Source organism: Vombatus ursinus, unplaced genomic scaffold (assembly GCF_900497805.2).
Source record: "Vombatus ursinus unplaced genomic scaffold, bare-nosed wombat genome assembly UNPS02014818.1, whole genome shotgun sequence".
NCBI classification, from domain to species: Eukaryota; Metazoa; Chordata; class Mammalia; order Diprotodontia; family Vombatidae; genus Vombatus; species Vombatus ursinus.
In genome coordinates, this window is record NW_020954596.1 from 47,136,263 (window position 1) to 47,149,214 (window position 12,952).

A 12,952-nucleotide genomic window follows, 5' to 3' on the forward strand; every position below is an offset into this window, starting at 1 on the left:
TGATCAGCCCTACAGGAAATGTCAGAGAGACCTATTTAACCTTGATTTAAGGAAAAAAAATTTAACAGAGCTATACAAAAGCAGAATGAACTACTTTGGGAGGTTGTGTATTTCTCTCTGGATATTTTCAGCAGAGGAATGGAAGGCACTTGATTATGCTGTAGAATTTCCTCCTTGGGTGTTTTCTACACTGGTAAAATCACAGGTTGAGAGCAACCCCATCAGTCAGCCAGAAACACCTCAAGATTCTGGGGAACTCTTTCTTCTCTTCCCTGTTCTCCTTATTGAACTGAGGGCCTGTAGACAGTTTGGCTGGCAGCCTTTGCTGTGATCACAAAATCAAAATGGCCTGCCATGACTTGGTTGGTTTAGTATTGTTTGTTACCATTTTGGGAGGAATTCGTCAATCATTTTGGTATGATAATAGGCAAAATCAAAGTGGTTAAATGAAATATCACTGACAAATTCTGGCTTGGGTTAAACGTATCTATTTTTCTGAAATATAATTTGTAGTTCTATTGGGTATGACCCCATTTTTTCTTCTCCAAAACCCCTAATTCTTCCTTCCTGGTGATATTCTTCGAGAGTAGTTGTCCAGGGGTGACCCTGTTTCTTCATCTATAAAATTGAGATAATATTAGCAAATATCTCTTGGGGTTATTGTAAGAATCAAATTAGATGACATATGTAAATGCTTTGCAAATCTTAAGGTTTTATCTAAAGGCTATCTGTTATCATCATCATCATCATTATCATCATCATTGCTACTACTAAGATTTCTGTGGTAATGTGCTCTGTATAAAAAGTTTAATTATTTGAGGATCACTTAAGACTATAACTCCACACATAATAAAAATTGTTGCCCCACTTACTCCCTAACTTAGAGCATTTAACTTTACTCATTTCCATCTCGGCCCTTGTACATCTCTGTTCTCGAAGAAATAATGTTACCCTCTTTCCGTTCTCACTATTTAAGCCATACTTAACTTTCTTTCAGTGGGCAGTTAAAAGTCTCACTTCCTGCATTGGTTTCTCCCTTCTCTTAATTAGCTATTACATGTGTTATCTGAGTCTTGAGTCAGTTGTTAGAGTAGGAAATTGCCTGCATATAATGTTATTTGAGGGAGTGACAGGTGCAGAGGGAGCTGCCCTTGAGTATCACCCCATTGCCTGGCATGCTAGTCCAGGAAGCATTGTCCCATCTGCATTCCTTTGGGTCTTGAAGGGTTTTCCATCTTCTGGAATCAGCTTTTGAAATAAATGTACATATCTGAATGAGGACTTAGACTGTAAGCCTCCAGCTAACCCCTTGATTATCCTTTAGCAACATATCAGGAGTTAGAGGCCCAGAGCCCTGCAGGAGAAGCAAAGGTCACTGCCAGGAGAGATGTTCACTAAGACAGACTTTGCAAAACTCAGAGCTGGTCTGCTTTATATCACATAGTTTTCATATTTTATACCCTGCTGCTTTGTGATCTGCTTATTTCATATGAGCTGAACTTCTCAAGAGTGTAAACTCTCCCACAAAGAGCAGAGATTGTCTTATACCGTAGTCCTGATAGCCGCCTAACTCTGATTCTTAGCAAGTACTTGGCTGATTGGCAGACTAGGAACCAGTGGTAGAAATATGATAAAATTTCTGTTTAAGCATTGCATGTGGATGTCCTCGTCCTTGTACTGTTTACCACTGTCCGTTTCTTGGGAAATGTGTGTTCATTTATGGACTCAGGAGACACTCTTCCCTTTACTACCTGTATAACCCTGGGCAAATCACTGAAATTCTCTTGGGACCCTATTTTCTCATCTGTAAGAAATGGAGGAGTTGGATTACATGACCTCAGATCCCTTCCAGCTCAAAATCCAAGATCCTGTGATGCTAAGATCAGTGTCTCTTGGGATTTCCTTCTTCCCTTGAATTATGTCTGTTTTTCTTATCTTTAAAACAACAACCAAATTCCTCTGTATCCTCTTCCACGTCTCCAGTATCTTAAATGGGGGATGGGAGGTAGAAGCTGAGCAGTAAATAGAAAGGCTTTGAAAGGTAGAAAAGGTCCTAGTGTTATCTGTCTATCTGTCTGTTCACCCGTCCATCCTTCTTGACTCTCCCTGGGGCAGTATGGACTAGGAGACAGGAGATCCTGGTCCTTGTCTTAGCTGTGTCACCGGTTGGCTCTACGGCGCTGGCCAGTTCTCTTCATCTCTCTGGGCCTCAGTTTCCTTATCTGTGAATCAGCTGGGTGGGACCAAGTGATTTCAAAGATCCCTGCTAGCTCTCTCCTCCTAAGCTTCAGTCTGCTCCTTCACCATTTTGAAAGGAGAGGAAGCAAGAGCATTAGCCAGTAAAAGCAATGCTTATGCTGATGCTGGCCAGGTCCCATGCATTCCGGAGGGAGGGCAGGAAGTCTCCTGCAGTGGCAGAGTCCAGATTCTGTAGCACATGAACCATCCTGTCCCCTCCCCAAACATGCACAAACTTCTTGGTGTAGTTGATACTGGAGTATTTATCCTTGTTGTTTTTTCCACCCTAAGGTGTCTTATAAAATTACAGCCACCAAAGTTTGAAATACAGTGTGATATAGGAAGTAAAAAGGAGGGAGGAAAAAACCTATTACACAGATCAGCAGTTCACATTCCAGCTGGGGGCCGAACACTTTTTTCTTACTCTATTTCGTTTTGGTATTATCTTTCATCTAGACATTATAGCCTCCTTCCTTAGAACTGCCTCAAAAAAAAAAGACACTGTCCTTCCTGACTCAATATTTGATTTTTTTCTTTACAATTTCTATCACTCTTGCCCTTGGGGTTTTCAAGAAGGAAAAAAAAAAGTCCCTAAATTAGCCTTATTGGCACTGCCACCAGTCTACTCTTCATACTTGGTAACTTTCTGACTTCCCCCTTAGGCTGAGACTGACCTTGAAGAGTAGAAGGGAGGAAGGGCCTAGTATGTGGACCATTTAATGAATTAGCTTCATTGGAAGTTAGTATTTAACTGGATCATCACAGAAGGAAGTGTTAGTAATCCATTAGCTTTTTTTATCATTCTAGCTAACCAATCACTTAACCCCTGCCCTCCTTTTCTTTAGCTATAACGAGAGTTCAGAAAAACCTTGCTGTCTGACAGACTAATCATTACCTGGAAAGCCTCTGTTTTATAGCTTTTCATTTAGAGAAGACATCAGTAGGATCCTGTGTCCTAAAATTCTAGAGGACATGTTGACCCAGGAAGGGATGGAAAGCTCTCAGCGGTTAAATTCTGAAGATAGTGATAAATAAAGACATAAAGTTTCTTTTTTAAAAAAAATAATTTTTTCAGTTATCAAAAGCATTTAGTTTTTCTGTCTTCCACTTCCTCCTCCAACTGAAAGAACAGAGAAGAAGGAGCAAAAGAAATAAAATCATAGTAGAGCAAAAGAAATTCCCACATTTTCCGTATCCAAAAATGTGTTTCTTATTCTGCATATTAGTGCATCATCTCTTTGTTACGAGGTAGACAGTATTCTTCATCAATCCTCTGGAATAATGGTTGATTAGTTAGTTGATGAGAAATCTTAAGTTCGTCAGAATTGTTCATTTTTACAATATTGACGTTAATAGTATAATTTCACTTTGCATCATTTTACACAAATCTTCCCAAGTTTCTCTTTTCTCATTTCTCATAGTACAATACTGTTCCATTGTGATCATCTACCATAATGTGAATTCACATAATTTAAACCGTTTTAATCAGGAGAAATATCCTTGGGATTAGGAGACCAGTGTCTGAAGAGGCCAATGTGAATGTAGACAGTATCCTTCAAATTAGAGGCCTTCTTTTTATTTTTATATATGAAACCGTGAATCTATTGTGTGCAACTTGTTTTTAAAAAAATAAAACTCAAATTTAATGAATTGGTACTAATATGATTTGGCCTGTCCATGTTCCCTTCTGAATTTCCTTCTGTACCCTTTGGTAGTATTTTTAGAATGTTTCTTTGATGAGCATTTCTTTCTTTTTTACATCACTATCACTACCCAGACTTCATGCCATACTAAGCTCGTTTTCTTTTGTGAGAAAGTAATTTGGCTGGCAGATTGAGGAATGTTGTAGTGTACTCGGATTTTTTTCAACACATTTGACAAAATCTCATATGTTATTCTTGTGGGTCGAATGGAAAGATATAGATAGATGATGGTGTAGGTTGGTATGTTTAATATTGGTTGAATGACTGTACTCAGAGAGTAGTTATTAGTGGGTTGATGTTGACTTAGTGTAGCACCCCAGGGATCTATGCTGTTTAGCATTTTTATTAGTGACCGAGATAAAGGAATGAGGAAGGAGGAAACAGTCATTTATTAAATACCACCCATGTGCCAAGCACTTTACAGATAATATCTCACTTGATCTTTACAACAACCTTGGGAGATAAATACTTTAATAGTCTCCATTTTACAGTTGAAGAAACTGAGGCAGAGAGAGGTTAAGTGACTTGCCCAGAATCACATAGGTGGTACGTGTATGAAGCCATATTTGAACTCGGGTCTTCCTGACTCCAGGTCCAGTCCTCTATCCCTGTTGAGCCACTCAACTGCATAGGTAATATGAATAACAAACATGCTTTTTAACTATTACACTGAATAACTAAATCGGGATCCCAAATGAGCTTGACACTCTAGCATAATGGACCAGATCTGATGAGATGAAATTTAGTAGGCAGCAGCTTAAAGTTCTATTCCAATGTCGTCTTATGTTACAGAGGAGCCTCTAGCTTCTTGAAGGTTATGCTCATAAAGTACAATTTCTGGCAGGTCCTACCAGGCCCAGCGATACTCTTATCATTTATTTCTGTTTTAACACGTTTAGAGAGAGGCTCAGTAGGAAAGGAGGGGCTGAGTAGTAATGACTTTTTTTTGACCACAGCTAAGGACGTCTTGTAAATTAGAGGGGTTGAAATTTGTGTCAGTGGAAAGAATACCCACCCTGATGAAAATAGGTACCTTTAAAATGTTAAAGTCAATATAGATTCCACTGTTTGTGTTCAGTGGTCAGTTTCACAAGTACATGATGGAGGGGGGAGACATAGCTAACCAGTAGTTTGTGTGAAAATAGAGCCAGGGGTCTTAGTGTAATGTAAACTCAATAGGAGGAGTCCTCAGAGCAGTAGAGCCAGCAGAAAGGCAAATACAATTTTAATCTACGTTGAAAAAGCCTTGAACATCGAGAGATGATTCTTAGGAGAGGGGGAGAGGAGGAGGCTCCTGGGACAGGGAGCAGAAGGCACAGTGAGGAGGTGACGGAGTAGGGCTCCAAATAAACTTTGTTGTTTGGGCTTAATGTCACTCTGTTGTTCCAGGATTCATTTTCCTTGTTTTCTCTTTACCTTTCTTGTCTTTTTTTTTTTTTAAGATGATAAATGATTTTGCCTTTTCCTTTTGCCTTTGCAGTAATGTTGTGAAGATTAAGGCCTTCAGAATAAAGGTGCTGTGTTAGTTCAGTGTCTCAAGAATCCATCCTTAGATTTTCTCTTCTTCCTGCCTTGTCTCCAGCTCTGACCCTGAGTATAGCTTGTCTTAAGTGTCATTAGCCTCCTGGTCCCCAGTACGCCCTCCATAAATGTGCTCTGCACTTTTGATTTTATGTTTTAAAGGCTGTTGATTATTAATTGAAGACATTACATTTTATTCATCAAGCAAACAAAGAAACTATGTATAACAGCAATCCATACTTTAAAAAAGTTTATCATGTGGTTAAATTAAAATACAGAGCTATTATTTTGGAGACAGGGTGTGCCTTTGCACACGGAGCACATCCTGGACACACCATGCCTCCCTGTCATCTCTCCTCCACACGGTTGTTAGTGTATTCTTCCCAAAACACTGCTCTGATTATGTCACTTCCATGCTCAGTAGCTTTCAAAGGAATAATAACCAAACTTAACCTACCTTTCAAGGTTTTCCCAATCTAGACCCGACATAACTTTACATTTTCATCTCTCACTACTCTTCTAGGTTCACTCTATGTGTAAGACAAACCAGAAGACTTTCTTTTCCTTATACTTAAATGTCTTTATATCCGTTCCTATGGTTGCCTTCATCTAAAATGTCCTGGTCTTATCTATCCTTCGAGGCCTATTTCATGTATTGCCTCTGTGAGTACTTCTGACCATTGCAACAAGAAGTGGCCTCTGCCTTCTCTGAACTTTTCTAGCCCTGACCTGACTCCATACTTTTCTCATGGCACTTTCCATAGGTTGCTTTTTATTATAGTGATTGTTTTTTGGCTGGGTCAGTAATTTCATCTGTAGAGGGCAATCCCAGTTCCCACCTAGCTCCTTCCTAGAGGCAGCTAAGATGCAGCAGTGGATAGAGCTCTGGGCCTGGAATCAGGAAGACCCAATTTCACAGTCAGCCTCAGACACTTATTGGGCAAGTTACTTAACACCTGTCTGGCCTCGGTTTCTTCAGCTGTAAGATGGAGATCATAATAGCATCTATCTCACCCTTGCTGTAAGTACTTTGTATAGTACACTGCCTGGCACATAATAGGCACTTAATAAATACTCTTTGCCTTCCCCAGTGAGGAAACTCTTTACCAATGAAGTTTGGTGACAGTTTTGCAGTTTCTAATCTTAGAGTTGTGTATATGAATATTTATTATTTACACATACATACATATAGTATGTTTTATCACCCAGTTTGGATTTTAAGTTCTTTGAAGAGAGCAACTGCCCTATTCCTTTTGTGTCCTCTACCACATTTAGAGGAGGTACTCAATAAATATTTATTGAAAGAGTGAATGTTGTTATTTGTGGCTCCCCATGTGCTCTCATGGCAATGATACCAAATGGTTCAGGACAAGGCATGAGCCGGGTTATCTCTGAGAATTTCCTCTCAGGGGACTGTCCAGCTCCTAGAGCCAGGTTTCTTTGTTAGTATCTGATAGATGGATTAGAGATAAGTCTTCATAACACTCTTGGAAGTAGGACACTTTGTACAGCAGCTGTCCAGTGTTAATGGAGGGTTTTTTTTTCTTTTCCCCTAAAGTCCACATGTATCACTTTAAAAGTTTCGCCAGCTGCTGGTGACAAAAGATGCTGCATTTGCTAATCCTATAGTTAGCTTTTTTCAGGTCTAGTATCCAGTTTCAGTTCCTCTTCCAAAATACACTTGCATTATGTAAACACAGAAGTTTTAGAATGACTGACATTTTTCGTTGACATGAGAGGGAGCCCAGGAGGTAGTGGGCTGTGGAATGTTTTTTCATGGAATGCAGTGAAACGTTGCATTTTCATGGATAGATGGCCTAGAGTAGTTAGCCTGGGTTCATTTCCTTCCTCTTTTCACTGGCTTTCTTGATGACTTTTAAGAAGTCACTTAATACCCTGTCCTCTACTTGTCAGAACTATAAAATGAAAACCACGTTTGCAAATTGAAGGGTCACAGATTTATAGCCGGAAAAAACCTTGGCGGTCATCTGCTTTAACCCTCTTATAGATGAGGAAACCAAAGGCCAGAAATTCATTGTGAGAAGCAAAAATCATGTACTCTGAACTTTGTAGAGCTAGGTATTGTCACAGTACAAAGTGATGTGAATAATTCATGTTTTTCAACCATGTTTTAGGCGTGGATCAAGATTCTGTTCATACACTCTGTTCAGTAATAACCTTCCTGGGAGTAGACATGTTTATGTGCCATAAGAAAGAAAAATGCAATAATATGAAGCTGTCAAGAGATCATTTGATGTGTGAAATATTGACACATCTGCCTAAAGCTGACTTACAGTTCCACTAGGTGTGACTTAAATGATGGCAATCTAATCTGGTGGCACCTGAATTATTACTGGCTTTAAAATTCTTATCATCCCATGGGGGTTGTTTTTGAGAATCTAATTTAAACATTCCATATCTTGTCATTAATTTCATTTTATTATTTTGATGTCACCCACAGTATGTTGTATTTTGGTAGTACTTTCGTGTAAGTGGTTCAGAAAACTTGTCTACCTTCTGATTAATAGTTGCGGTTTGCATAGTATGTGATAAGTGGAAGGTCCTCATATTTTGCATAGGAGGGGTTAGTTGCCTAGAGTCCCATACAGGGCTAGAAATAGAACCAAGGTCATCTGATTTCCAGTTGCTCAGGCTGCATCTACACTGTCCTCTACAGACCCATCTATCAGAAGGAGTACAAGTTAGCAAACTAGCCAAAATTGTTTGGGGTGCTTTCCTCGATTCGTGCTAGAGTTGCTTGCACAATGTTGAGCATACTTTGTCGCTTAATAAATACTTGCAGATTTATTGTTTGTTTTTTGTCTGTTCTAAGAAATAGCCAGCTAATATATGTGTGAGCGAGTACTTATATTCTGTACAAATGTATTGTATAAGAGGCAGGTATCATCATGGAGAGAGAATTGGTTTGAAAGCCAGAGGGATCTGGATTCAAATCCTACTTCAGACCTGTAATGGCAGTGGGACCCTGGGCATGTTACTTAACTTCTCACTGTTCTAGGCAACTCCATAATATTCTAAATTTCAAGAAGATGCCACATTGCACTGGTAGACAAAGTTCTTCAGTGATAACTCCTTATGTCATTGAAATTACAGGTCTAGGTAAAAAAGTAAATTCCGTGTATAACACATAGACACAGATAAACAGACACAAAATTAGATCTAAGTTTTAAGTTATTCTCCAACTTTTTTGTCCTGTGCACCCTCCACTGGAGATCATCGCATTCTTCTCAGTCACGTATTGTACCAGTGGGGGGAAAAAAGCATAGCCAAAAATCTAGAGGGTTAGTAAAATCATGTATCTTATTCCGGATTTATTTCTCCCACTTGGTGGTGAGATATTACAAATACGGAGGAAACATGGCCAGCAATACTGTTATACAACAGAAGAGTTATTAATAAAATCAATGAAAAATGTATACATTAGCATCTTTCAGTTAAATTTGACAAATTCTTAAGTGTTTATGATGTGCACAGATCTGAAAATAGGCACTGAGATATAAAGACATAAGGAAACAAATAGCCTTTGAAGAAAAAAATATTAATATTGTACCTTGCATTGTAGACACAAGTCTTCCCAGAAACATTTTAAAAATTAATTTGTCATTTTTCTAATTTAAAGTATTGTTCTACTTGAGAGAGAAATGTACAGACTGGCAGGTCCCCTCATTCTTAACACACGATAATTCTGAACGAACAATATGAGACAACATAGTTGTACAGTTCAGGGTTAACATTTTGCTTCATCAGGTAGCTCTGTAGTCACTTAATTTTTCAGGCAGCCTTCAGAGTTTTCTAAAACTACTCAATCTTCTGGTGACCACTCCTTTCAAGGATTCTTCTTCTACCATCCTGAAGTTATGAAAGAGACTTCCTCCCTCTGATCAATGCCTTAATCCCTTCAGGTGGATCAATCAAGGGCCCCTTGTCCTTGCCCTGGTCAGATCATCACTCTTTTTTCAAGGAAGGAATCCTTCATCTGTGAGAGAAGAATAGGGGATTGTTAAGGAATTGATAGCTAAATAGAGACTCATAAAGATTTCTCATTCAGGTTAAAAGATGTCAGACCAGAATACTTTTAAAATGATTTCTTTATATTTCTAAAAAAAAAAAGAGAGAGGTTCTTTATCCCACACTGTCAAATTTACCTTCTTCTGAAGGGATACAATACCTAGCACTCAAATAAATAAATATAAAGTTATTTTAAGAGAGAAAGTGTGAGCTAAATCATTATCACTAGGAGTATCATTGCAACCAATAATTGCTGCCCCATAAAATTCCCTATTTTATTTTTTGAGTGTGTGGGGGTGATAGGATTTTTTCTTCATTACCTTTTCATAGAATAATTGGGACACAAAGTAGTAAAGGCCTAATAAATGCTTATTCCTTCTTTTCTTCGTTATTTCTCAGTTTATGATTAATAATTTACCTGCCACTCTTAACAATGGGTGATATTTTACATCATTGACTTAAGTTGGCTTAGAAAAAAGTGCTGTTAGCCATAATTTTCTTTATGGCCCGGGTTTGGCTAGGTTAACTTGATCAAAATAAGGCAGTCCTTTGTAGTTGGGGAAAAGCTAATGTTAGGCATGGTCAACGTTTTCATTTTGATCTTGTTTGATCCAAGGGAGGAGAGATTGTAACAGAAGGAAAGGGAAAGGACAGGTGTTGACAGGTAGAGAAGGCTGCAGGGAGAGTTTGCAGTGAAAAAGGAAGGCAGTAAGATTCCCTTCTTCTAAATCACCATGCTGTTTTCACCAAAGAAAAACAACCACCATCATAATTATGATACTAACTGATATTTAAAGTTTGCAAAGTGCTTTACATTCTGATTTGATCCTCAGAACAACTTTGTAGGGTAAGTGCTTTAGGATTTATTTCCATCCACAGGAACAATGTTGGGAGAAGCCATAGCATTTAGATAGCTCTTTTGTGAGTATTCTATTTACCATAAATTGGAGTTTGTTTTAGCAGTCTAGCCAGTAGTCTCAGTAGAGATGACAAAAAGGTGAATGTATCTAATAACCCAACTACTTTCACACCTAGAATCATGTCTGTTGTAGCTGTTTTGTTTATTAGTCTCCCAAATCTGAAAGTAACAGAGACCAACAGACACATATGTGACACTAAGTAGGAGAAATAGTTGTTAAAACAGAAAGATGGAATACCCTACATGGAAGAGAGAAATAAGAAGAGTGAGGTGCACCCACATTTTATTAGGAGTCATTGCATGAGAGTAGCTCTTAAAGTCAACTTCATCTAGCTGTCGCAAGGCTTAAACTGGGTTATCTACATTAGCTGGATCAATTCCCAAGTTCTCCTTGCACAAACATGAAAGCATGTTAAAATGTTACTCTGAATAATAAACCAACAGCCAGTGTTCTGGAATGTCTGCCAAATGTACCAGGACATCTTACAAAAATTACTTTGTTGAAATTAGAATCTCTTGCAAACTGGTGGGAGTGTAAATACTTCCAGTATGAGATAAAGCAGCACGTTAGTCAGATCTGTACTGTGTCCAGCAGAGTTTCCAATGGCCAAGATGGGGGGAAAAAGTGAAATGCTAAGATAAGTGTAAAAAAGCTGAAATGTCCCACTCTAAAGGAGGGTGTCATATAAAAGCTCCTATATGTTCTGGAACCTTATTCCATTAAAGTTCAACAAAACAAACAAACAAGACTTACTTTATGTAATTGGTAATGATTGCTGATCGCATTCCATCCCTTCTTTTCCAACAGATTGCCCCCTCTGTCATCCCCACACTCTCTCACTTGTTATCTCCAATCTCTCCCTGCCTACTGGCTGCTTCCTTCCTCCCTACAAATGTGCTCATGCTTCCTCCATCTATCTATGCTAACATCCCAGATCTCTCCTTCTTATAGGGTCTAAGCTCCTTAAGAAGTCTGTCTGCAGACTTCTTTTCCTCTCAAATCCCTTCTTAACTCTCTACAGTCTGGTTTCTGAACCCATCATTCCACCAAAACGGCTCTCTGCAAAGTTACCAGTGTTCCCTTATTTGTCGAACCTAATGGCCTTTTCTCAATCCTTATCTTTTTATTGGCTTTTCTGCAGCCTTTGAGACTGTTGATCACCCTCTTTTCCTTGATGTTATCTTCTTGGTTTTGGGGGCTTTATTTTATCCTGGTCCTCCTCCTACCTATCTGACCACTCTCAGTCTCTTTTGTTGGATCTTCATCCAGGTCAGGCCCATTAATGGTGAGTGTCCAACAGGCTTTGTTCTGGGCCCTTTTCTCCTTCAATACTATTTTACCTGGTGATCTCATGAGCTCCCGTGGATTCAGTTATTATCTCTGTGCTGATGATTCTCAAATATATTTCACTGAGACATCTCTCCTAACCTTCAGTCTTGCATCTCCCACTTCCTGTTAGACATTTCACACTGGCTGCCATGTACAGAGACATCTTAAACTCGACATGTCCCAAACTGAACTCATTATCTTTCTCCCCAAATCCTCCCCTCTTCCTCTTTCCTATTACTGTTGAGGATACCACTATCCTCACAATCACCAAAATTTACAACCTAGGTGTCATCTTTAATCCCCCACTCTCACACCCCTCACTTTATAATCTAATCTGTTGCCAAGGCTTATCACTTTTGCTTTCATAACATCTCTTGTATTCATCTGCTTTTCTCCTTTGATGTTGACACTATGCTAATGTGGGCCTTTATCACCTCACTCTTAGACTACTGAAATATTCTTCTGATTGGTTGTCCCTGCCTCAAATGTCTCCAGACTCCTGCTCATCCTGTATTCAGCTGTCAAAATGATATTTGTAAAGTGCAGGTCTGACCACATCACCTCCCTTCTATTTAACAAACTCTGGTAGCTCCGTCTCATTTTCAGGATCAAATATAAAACCCCACTTGGTTGTTCCTTTGTGAATTGCTTGGTCAGTTCTTGCCTGCCTTCTAAGTTGTAGTAGATAATTGTTTCACCCTGTTCTTTTGTTGGGTCTGCCATTCTAGAATTCGTTTTGAGGCGTCGTTTTAAAGTTGTTTGGAGGGAAACTGGGGAGAGCTCAGTTGAGTCCCTGTCCTTTCTCCACCATCTTGGCTCCATCCAGGCATTGCTTTTAATAACCCAAGATTATGCCTGAAACATAGGGCCATGTTTAGAACAACTGTATTATTCTGGTGTTGGGTGTGAGTAATAACTGATCACCTGTGTGCTTCACTGTCCTCTTTAGTATATCAGGAGAAATTGAGGAAGACCTTCAGCACATCAGGTACGCCCCTCCTGTGTGGACATGGACAAGAGTCAGTATAGGAGAAGTATAGGAGGACGTGGACGAGACTCAGATGGCAGTGTTGGGGGGAATGTGAAGGGGGCTGGCAAGGATGGTTAATGAATCTGCAGCACTGGAGAGAATATTCACATGGATATGATCACAGATTCATTTGAGTATTCTTCTGGTGATGCTATAGGGCTATGAGTAATGACACAACAGCT

The 12,952-nt window shown here is 39.2% G+C and overlaps 1 protein-coding gene across 6 annotated transcripts in view; it reads left to right on the plus strand.

Moving 5' to 3' along the window:
- Positions 1-12,952, plus strand: part of TBC1D1 (TBC1 domain family member 1) — a 296,435-nt gene that overhangs the window by 195,189 nt on the left and 88,294 nt on the right. The window lies entirely within an intron of this gene.